Raw genomic sequence first — 11,143 nt, 5'->3', positions numbered from 1 at the left:
TTTTTGGCAGAGAACATAAACAATGCCACTGAATCGAACAGAACTTGCAAATTTCGGTGATTATTGCTGCTGAAAACTGTCAATTATTTGTCATGTTTTGGGCTGCACTAATCGTTCAGACCGGGAAAAACATTTGGAGTACTAGACTGCCAAAAGTTATAACAAACCAAGGAGAAGAGTGCAAAAGACTGTCTGAGGAAACAAGACATTTGTGGTTGACCAAACTGAACGACTATTTCCAGGGCAAGATTCTTGACAACATTCGTGTTTGTTTTTATCATTTCCAGTCAGGTAAGTGAAATATTAGGCTAATATCTTAATTATTACTGCTCATACATATCTTGACTTTTACCACCACTAACTTTAGTTTGTCAAAATATCACCATCTTTCCTGCTTACTGATTCAGGAGTTTTCACACATTTGCCATGGTTTAGACAGCATAAATTAGCAGAATGTATTCTGTAGTACATTAACTGTGCAATCCATGCTGTTGTTTACATCTGAGTATCTCCAATATGGCCAATGTGTAAACACTCTATTCTATGGAGCGGCAATACTTACCACACATTTGACAAGATTAGATGTTGTCAGTGGTGATCAGGATCTGCAAATCATTTGCCATCGTTCTATCAGTCATCTCTTCTTACTCTGTTTATGGGGTAAGTTAAATTTTATGTACTGTAATGTAGGCTATCCCTAGCAAGTGGCTAACTATGTCCCTTTAGTGGCTCTGTAGAACATGTTATTCGTTTTCCATGCCTTACCGAATACTGATTTACTATTCGGGCACATCCATAGTTATGGCAACCCTGGCCAGTTCGGATTCATTTTTAGGCTCAATACCAAATGTTCGCTGCGCTTACAACATAAAACTGTACAATAGAAGATCAGGTGAAAATCTAAAACTAATGTTTTTCTGTTTGTCTTCAATCAGGTCGCTTGAGTTCCAACCAGGTCGAGTCTGGGAATCCTGATCTTTCCAGCTAAGTTGAGGTGTCTGGATATCTGCCTGGCTGAGAAGCTGATGGATTATAAAGGTGACTATCTGACATGAGCTTTATGAACATTTACACCTGCACAAAAGTGTCAGACAAACATAAGATGTGTTAAATCCCACTGTTTAACAGGATAAAAGAGTAATGTAATGAGAAATTAGGGCTTTGAAGGTAAACAGGCCAGAACAAATCAGAGAGATTTACCTACATTTCACTTCAGTTAAACTAATCAAGCTAAATAAACGCAAGCACACCAAAAGCTTTCACAAAGAATGCATTCATCTCATTTGAAGTCTGACTAACCCCAAACGAGTCCTGCTCCACTGCATCTCCTTCCCAACACAAACTAACTCGTGAAAAGATCTGATATTGGAACAAAGTATGATTAAACGTCTTATCTGTGAGGACCCCCGGTGTAGAGCTCCACAAAGATTGTGCGTTTCACTGTTTTAAAGTAACTTCTGCAACCGAATGTTTGGCAAAAGACACATTCAACATCTGCAAGTGGGATAGAGTGCTAGTTCACATCACATACACAGTGGAAACACTTCTCATCAAGTGGTCCATATCAATTTAATTGGGGTGAGCAGCGGCCGCACATGCTGACCATCTATCACTCAGAGTCATCGGGACATGGGCTGTACATACCTCCTGTTTCCCATTCTCTTCCCCTCGTTTGTTTTTCGAAGGAAAAGTTACTCCAGAGCAAGTGCTGTGAGGGGACCTGTGGCTAGAACATGGATAGGTTTTCAGTGGACATTTGCCCTAGTAAACTGATCCAGAGCCAGCTTCCATTACGCCAGTGCTTTTTGCGGTGTGTGTGTGTGTGTGTGTGTGTGTGTGTGTGTGTGTGTAAAATGAGACAAAATGAACATCATTTGAGGCTTTATTTCACAATCAAACCTGTTTAAATGTAATGTAGACGAAAAGATGTTCAAAAAAAGACTGATATAGAAGAAAAACTGCAAACTCGCATATAAGCTCTGTTCCAAAACTTAGTGAGCTGTCTTGATTGCTGCCTACTAAGGCAACTGCCCTCTAAACAGTATTTCAACCGCAATGGAATCTCAGAAGTTTCAGAAAGAATCTGAAGACTTTAAACTGATCTTGGAGTATAAATCACAAATTTTTCTAAAGAAACACTGTCCAGCAGCAAAAAAATAAAAATATCAGCGGAAGTCTGCATCTCTCTTACCTCCCCTGAGCCCATTGAGTTTTAACAGACCACTTAAGTGTGCGCCAAGTTGGTGGGAGGTCATTGAGAATGAATTGGGGAAAGTCATGTGAGAGAAGGCAATTTCTCCATCATGATATGACTGGATATGACTGGTGATATTCGGCTGTGATTGGTCCATTCGATAAATCCTGCCTCGTGTTCGTGCGCATTCGTGAATCAGTCTGAATGAACAATATAATGGCTTTAATGAGAAAGCTAATTTTAAAAAGTAAGTAAACAACTCACTTAGATATAACCACTTTGTTACGTCTAAATAAAATTAAAATGGCATGAAAAAAAATCTGTGGGAGTTTTCAGTGAGTAAGTAATCAATATTTACCAAGCTCTGATGACTGATGAGCAGAAAAATTTAAAAATGTATTGTAGGAAAATTGTATTTCCTTCAGCACACTGTAAAAAAATATCCACCTAGATTAACTTAAAAAAAAGTTTAGTTGCAGCCTTTAATTTTTTAAGTTTAATCAAATTGGCTGTACAAGTCATTTCAACTTCGAGATTTAACTTGATTTTTTAAAGTCAGTTATATTAAACTGACTTTAAACAATCAAGTTGAATCTTGTGTAACTTAAAAAATGAAGTTGAAATTGGTTAAATTAACTTGATGAGTTAAAGTAATGGAAAAACATTCTGACTCGATTTACTGTTTATTTTTTTTTTTTACAGTGCAGTTTTTTTTTTTTTTTAAAGTTTTACAATACATTTCAGCTGGACATTTTTGACCCTGGACAACAAAACCAGTCATAAGGGTACATTTTTTTAAATTGAGAATACTTCACAGACAATATTCTCGGACAATATTTGGCCAAGATACAACTATTTGAAAATCTGCAATCTGAGAGTGCAAAAAAAAAAAAAAAATAAATAAATATTGAGAAGTTGAAGTTGTCCAAATGATGTTTTTAGCAATGCATATTACTAATCAAAAATAAAGTTTTGAGATATTTATGATAAGAAATTTACAAAATATGTTAATGGAACATGATCTTTACTTAATATTCTAAAGATTAAAAGAAAAAGAAAACTTGATCATTTTGACCCATACAATGTATTGTTGGCTATTGCTATAAATATACCCGTGCTACTTACGACTCACATTTTTTATTTTTCACTGAACACAGTGCATTGTATTAACTAAGATTTTAATTCCTGTGATATTTTAGTATTTTAGAAAGAGGCATGCTTTTGTTTTCAGAAGCACTTGATTGCCTTAAAATGGGCAGCTCAATAGGTTTTGGAACAGATCTAATGTTTACTAGCCTCAAGATATGGTGGAGTCTCTCATTTGTGGTTCATAGCCAGAGAACACAAATTTTGAATCAACTTAGAGGCATTTCACCGTGGTAACTCAGACCAGGCGGATAATTCTAGGCAGCCTTTAAACTGATCTAACAATCAGAATTTTTACAATATTAACAGACACATCAGTCAAGACACACACTAAACTACTGTCCATGAACAAAAATTAAATTTAAAACAAAGAATGTTAAATTACAAACATAAGATTTAAGCATAGCCTAATACTGTTAATAGAGTCTTTTTACAAATTTATAAGAGTGTACACTTGATGCCTCTGATGAACATCACAGATGTGATCCATGCTGCTGATAGGTCACCGTGTCGGACTGATGTTTCTTCACCTCCCTGAAAAAAACAGAAAACATAACCGTTAACAATACAAATAATCATCAAACATCAGATTAGCTACAGTCAAACCAAAAATTATTCAGACACTAGATATAATTTTTAATATTTGTTTTAACTAGTGGGTGCAGGACACTATAGTTAATTTAATAAAGTAAACTGTGACATATTATACCCAAAAATTCTTCATACAGTGGACTACCTGTAAAATTAATAAAAATCTGGGACCAAAAATGATTCAGACACTTGTTTTGCTCAAGCGCTTTTTCTTTAATTGCTAATGCGACCTTAAAGGAGTAGTTCACTTTCAGAACAAAAATTTACAGATAATTTACTCACCCCCTTGTCATCCAAGATGTTCATGTCTTTTCTCTCTTCAGTCGTAAGGAAATTATGTTTTTGAGAAAACACTTCAGGATTTCTCTCCATATAATGGACTTCTATGGTGCCCCCGAGTTTGAACTTCCAAAATGCAGCTTCAAATGGCTCTAAACGATCACAGCCGAGGAAAGAAGGGTCTTATCTAGCAAAACAATTGATTAGTTTCTAAAAAAAATAACAATTTATAAACTTTTTAACCCCAAATGCTTGTCTTGTCTAGCTCTGTGTGTACTCTGTGTAGAGATTAAAAATTATATAAATTGTAAATGTTTTTAGAAAATAACCGATCGTTTCGCTAGATAAGACCCTTCTTCCTCGGCTGGGATCATTTAGAGCCATTTGAAGCTGCATTTTGGAAGTTCAAACTCGGGGGCACCATAGAAATCCATTATATGGAGAGAAATCCTGAAATGCTTTCCTCAAAAAAACAATTTCTTTATGACTGAAGAAAGAAAGACATGAACATCTTGGATGACAAAGGGGTGAGTAAATTATCTGTAAGTTTTTGTTCTAAAAGTGAACTACTACTTTAATATAACACAGACTGAACAAAATTAAGCATTGCTTGGTAACTGGTATTGATAGTTGTCTAAATATTGTCATACTAACAGTGAATTTTTGGATGATTGTAATCCAATACATACCTTTCTATCAAAGTTATCTGACATTATCAAGATGAATTTGTTCTAAAACAGTTTAACTCTGAGTCATATTTTATTACCGTTTTCAAAACTATAGCAAATAAACTGTGATAATGTGAGAAATGTTAAAGGTGTCTAAATACATTTTGGATTGATTGTATGTTATACATCAGAAACACATAAGAAACAGACTTTCACGCTATAAAATCGCATGTTTGCACACATACACATGGGTCTCCTCCCTTTGGCTACCCACAGGTGTACAGAAAGTCCTGGCTCTTTGAATCTGTCCACACCATTTTGTTCAGAAACATCCTCAAGGCTTTTTCTATATGGCATTCCACAAGCTCATTAAGACTGTCAGCTTTTTCTGGCATGTATAAATCACAGCCTAACAGACCAAAGTATGAGAACTAGTTTGAAAGGAGGTCGCTCTCTTTTATATGTACATTTGGAGTACACTAGCATACAGATAGCTTCAAACCCAACATAATTGGATCAAAATAAAGTAATGAATCTAATTACTAAACTTAAGGTGGTGAAGAACTGATTTATCCAATTATTTTAGATTCAAGCAATTTGTCTATCTCACACAAGCTGTTTTTGTAGCCTAAAAATTTAGCGTGAATTTGGCAGCACTATATAAACTCCACTCCAACTAATTTCCTTAAATGTTTAGAAGCTTCATACACACCATGAGCCTTCATAATTATAAGATACAGTAAACGCTCAGTGGGCTAAAGTGTTTACCGATAACCATCTCTCCTGTGCGGGCCCCTGCTCTGACTTTGATGTGTGATAGGACCAGAATGAGGAACCATAATAGCACATCAGAGAGTGGGTAAGTGTGTGTCTGTGTGTGTGTGTGTGTGTGTGTGTGTGTGTGTGTGTCAGTGTTAATGACTTTGCAGTGGGAGGGAGAAAGGCCTGCTGAGGCCTGCTGGGAAACCCAATCGCTGGAAAGTACCAGGGAGTCTGGGTCAGGTAAGCACGTAACACGCACACGTGCACTCACAGATGAAAGGAGGAACAAAAGAAACACACTGATGCCGACACAGATACATATGTGGCGACATAAAGACAGACACACACACACAGTATACACGTGTGCACAAAGAAACTGAAGTGGAAGTAACAGACAAATTTATGTTTTCCCAGAATTTAGATTTTATTTATGATCAAACTAAAAGGCTGGAAGACACATGATGGTAGATGCGAAAATGTAATTTTTTATTTATTTATATTTGACTCTTTATTGATTAAAAAAAGAAAAGCCACAATCTTGCACCCACTTCATATTAAGTGTCTTTAACTACCATGTAAGAAAATTTTAATTAATCATTAGATACAATGCACTTATTGTGTGCGTACATTTTTATTTTATTGTACTCTACTTAAAAAATACCTGCATGTAATTACATCTACTATATAATTACACTGTTGACCCACCCCTAAACCTAAACATTCCACAAAACCTGTCCTTAACCTTAACCGTATTCCACGTCAGTTGCAAAAATGTTTCGCAATGCAACATTGATACAATAAGAACATTACCTAACTACCTTTTTTGATACAAGCAGTAGTTAGACATCTAATATAAAGTAGAACCTTAATCTTTAATTCATCCTAAAGATACCAAAAAATACTTGAGAGGCAAAATTGCAAGAAATTCAGTTACTTCGAAAGAATATATGTGACCCTGGACCACAAAACCAGTCTTAAGTCGCTGGGGTATATTTGTAGCAATAGCCAAAAATACATAGTATGGGTCAAAATTATTGATTTTTCTTTTATGTCAAAAATCATTAGGAAATTAAGTAAAGATCATGTTCCATGAAGATTTTTTGTAAAATTCCTACTGTAAACCTGTCAAAATGTAATTTTTGATTAGTAATATGCATTGTTAAGAACTTAATTTGGACAACTTTAAAGGTGTTTTTCTCAGTATTTAGATTTTTTGCACCCTTAGATTTCAGATTTTCAAATAGATGCATCTCGGCCAAATATTGTCCTATCCTAACAAACCATACATCAATAGAAAGCTTATTTATTGAGCTTTTATATGATGTATATATCTCAGTTTTGTAAAATTTAACCTTATGACTGGTTTTGTGGTCCAGGGTCACATATATACTGCTGTTCAAAAGTTTAGGATCAGTAAGACTTTTTTTGTTTTTAAGAAAGTATCTTATGCTCATCAAGGCTGCATTTCTTTGATCAAAATACAGAAAAAAAACAGTAATATTGCGAAATGTTATTACAAAATACTTTAAAATAGAATTTATTCCTTTGATGCAAAGCTAAATCTTCATCAGACAGTCTTCAGTGTCACATGATCGTTCAGAAATCATTCTAATATGCTGACTATATTTTTGGAATTATCTATATTGGCAACAGTTGTGCTGCCAAATATTTTTTTGGAACCGGAACTGTGTTCCAAATTTTTTTCAGGAAGTTAAAAATAAAACTTTTATTCAAAAAATAAATCTTTTCTAACAATATACGTCTTTGTTATCTTTTTAAATAATTTAACATATCCTTGCTGGATAAAAGTAATAATTTATTTCAGTGTGTCTTAAATTACCACAGACATAGAGAGGAAAAATTGGTGTAGAGAATGGGTGGATCTTGTCTTAGTGATGTTTAAATATTTGTTCTAGAAATGTTTGTTTCTTTTTTTTCTCCTGTGTGTATCTATCGGATGACATTATATAGAATTATGGATTTTTCTCATGCAATTCTGTGTACATTTTGCTATCCTAATGAGGCTGAAATTTTTACTCAGAAGAACGGTAAAGAGAACACGCAATATTGCACGCTATAGGTGTTTTACACATATGATGACCTCAAATAGTTATAAATACCTAATAATGGCAGTAATACACTAGCCTTAAAGGGATATTTCACCCCAAAACTGAAAATGACCCCATAATTTACTCACCCTCAAGTCATCCTAGGTGTGTACGACTTTCTTCTTTCAGATAAACACAGTTGGAGTTATATTTAAATATGTCCTAGCTCTTCCTAGCTTTATGATGGCAGTGAATGGGTGATATTAAATAGTCCAATAGAAGACCAATAAACTGCGCCAATCCATCATAAAAAGTGCTCCACATGGCTCCGTCAGGGTAATAAAGCCTCCTGAGGCGAATCGATGGGTTTTTGTAAGGATAATATCCACATTTAAAACTTTATAAAGCATTATCTCTAGCTTCCGCTAACTGTTATAAGTGTGTTTACGAGAGAGTGGTATTATTGGACTTCTATTAAACTACTACTGAATCTCAACATCCATTCACTGCCATTAAACAGCTGAGAAGAGCCAGGGCATTTTAAAATATAACTCTGACTGTATTCGTCTAATAGAAGAAATTCATATACACCTAAGGATGGCTTGAGGGTAAGTAAATCATCAAATTTTAATTTCTGGCTGAACAATCATTTTTACTACAACTTTACCAATTACAGACACATTGTGGCATTTGCAGATTTTTTTAGACATTATTTTAGCCCATTTATTAACCTATACAATCAGTGGTCATCACAAGTTGGTTTAAAATGTTTCACGCATATAGCAAAAAAAAAAAAAAAAAAAAAAACACTAACAAACAGTAGCTCTGGTCCAAAACCTAGTAATTTGCCTACCTAAAGCAGAGACACCTTACCAACTCATTATAATTCTTTCCAAAATAGCTCTTTTAATTCTATCAGTAGAATGAGACTCATACTCAGTAAACAAAATAATTAGGATTTTATATGTGACAGTACCATATTGCTATTTTAGCAACACTGTAACGTCAAACTCTATTGGAATCAATTGTGAGTAGCAGAGTCAGCAAGACAACTCACCAGGTTTTGAAGCAGAGCTATTTTGTCTTGGGTGAAGAGTTTACATATTTGAAAGCTTACTTAAAGTGTACTGACATGAAAACAGAAATACTAGAATTAGTAATGTGCCTGTGACACATATACCTGCATACAAAGAGAGGCCTTGATTACTTGCCTGTATAACCACAAATATAGGGGTCTGTGATGGTGTGGCATCACACACTTGAGTTTTATCAGCTCATTTGTAAGGATAGGAGAGCAGCGGTACATCTCTCTCAATACAGGTGTGCACATTTGACTCTGGTGCTCTCTTACCTTCCCCCACAGGATGAAAGAGGGATGGGTTTTATGAGGGGCAGGTGAGACATATTACCCCCCCATGGCTGAAACTCTAGACATGATCTAACTGACGGCTAGAGGCTTTACAACTGGGGGAAACAGGAGAAAGGAGGGGGGCAAATTACTAGAGTGGGGGGCGGAATAGGTTAGCTGAGAAGAGTCAGTTAACAATTATATTTTTTGTTGATGATAATCACTGTTCAACTATTTAAACTGACTTGACTTGAAAATTATTTAAACCCAAATATACGTATCTCTAAGATGAAATCTCATTGGTATGAGAGAGGAAATGGATGAGGAAAGACAAGTGGGTAATATAAATCATGCGTTTACACCGGAAAACTTGTTGATTTCTATCATGTCTCTGATGTCTTCTGTGAAGAACATTTATATAGGAGATATATCCGGCCCAGGTGAGCTTTACGAGTTCATCTTCATCATATATCATGATTATATATGACATGAGCAAATATTTCAGTTGGAAAGTTCAAACAAAATGTGACAATGACACTTTGCATGATTTTGTCACATAAATTACTCTGGGAAGAAAAAGCCTGTTTGACTGCAGTAGTTTTTTTTTTTTTTTTTTTTAGACAAAGCTAGAAAATATGAACTGCCATATTTAAAGAAATAGTTCAGCTAAAAAAATAATTTCAGTAAATGGACATTGATTCCTTCAAGCAACATAAAGGTATCCTAAGTGCTTCATACACCTAACAATACCATCCGGAAAGATTTTTTTTAAATAATAAAGCAAATCAACGAAAAAGATTCATTAAACAGCTCCGAAATCCTCATCTGAAACAAATGATTTGCGAACCCGCACCGAAGTCCTGATCCGAATCAAATGATTTGCAATGCATGATTTGAAGTCCCGATCTAAAACAAAAGATGCACAATACGAGTCCTGACCTGAAATGAAACTCTGCATATCGCAAATATTTTGTTTTAAATCTGGACTTTAAATCGTGCATTGCAAAGTATTTGATTCAGTTCGGGACTTTGGTGTGGGTTTGCGAATCATTTGTTTCAGATTCAATTTGCGTAAAGATTCACGAACCCGCTCTGAAGTTCCGATCTACAGTACATCAAATGATTCATGATATGCACTCTGAAACCCCAATCTGAATCAAATGATTTGCGATACGTGATTTTAAGCCCTGATCTAAAACTAATGATTTGCGATACGTGATTTTAAGCCCTGATCTAAAACTAATGATTTGCGATACGCGATTTTAAGCCCTGATCTAAAACTAATGATTCGCGATACGCAAAGTTCCGATCTAAGTCTAATGATTCGCGAACCTGCACCAAAGACCCGATCTAAAACAAATGACTTACGATATGTGATTTGAAGTCCTAATCTAAAACAAATGATTTGCAATACGCAAAGTTACGATCTAAATCAAATGACTGTGATACGCACTCTGAAATCCCAATCTGAATCAAATGTTTCGCGAAACACGATTTGATGTCGATATCTAAAATAAGCAAAGTTCCGATCTAAGTCAAATGATTCACAAACCCGCTCCGAAGTTCTGATTTAAATCAAATGATTCATGATACGCAGTCTGAAATCCCAATTTGAATAAAATAATTAGCGATACATGATTTTAAGTCCTGATCTAATACTAATGATTCGCTATACGCAAAGTTCAGATCTTTCAATTTGCTAAATTATCCACAAACCCGCTCTGAAGTTCCGATCTAAATTTAATTATTCATGATACGCACTCTGAAATCCCAATCTGAATCAAATGATTCGCGAAACACGATTTGAATTCCCGATCTAAAACAAATTATTTGCGATAAGCAAAGTTCCGATCTAAGTCAAATGATTCACGAACCTGATCTGAAGTCCCGATCAAAATCAGATTATTCACAAAACATGATTTGAACGCACTCTGAAAACCCAATCTGAATCAAATGATTCGCGAAACACGATTTGAAGTCCCAATTTAAAACAAATGATTTGCGATACGCAAACTTCCGATCTTAGTCAAATGATTCGCAAACCTGCACCAAAGTTCCAACCTAAATCAGGTAATTTTCAATCCAAGCTTCGAAAGTCCCGATCTGA

General features: G+C 35.1%; 1 long non-coding RNA gene across 1 annotated transcript; it reads right to left on the bottom strand.

The window, feature by feature from the left end:
• Positions 1-1,869: 1,869 nt before the first annotated feature.
• LOC141335810 (uncharacterized) lies at positions 1,870-3,868 on the bottom strand. The gene is made up of 2 exons (XR_012355626.1): positions 2,927-3,868; positions 1,870-2,830 (listed from the first exon to the last, which is right to left on the bottom strand). It is a non-coding gene; the product is annotated as an uncharacterized lncRNA (long non-coding RNA).
• Positions 3,869-11,143: the final 7,275 nt, after the last annotated feature.

The sequence above is a fragment of the Garra rufa genome, chromosome 5, assembly GCF_049309525.1.
Source record: "Garra rufa chromosome 5, GarRuf1.0, whole genome shotgun sequence".
Taxonomy (NCBI): Eukaryota; Metazoa; Chordata; class Actinopteri; order Cypriniformes; family Cyprinidae; genus Garra; species Garra rufa.
This window is presented reverse-complemented; position numbering and strand designations above follow the sequence as displayed.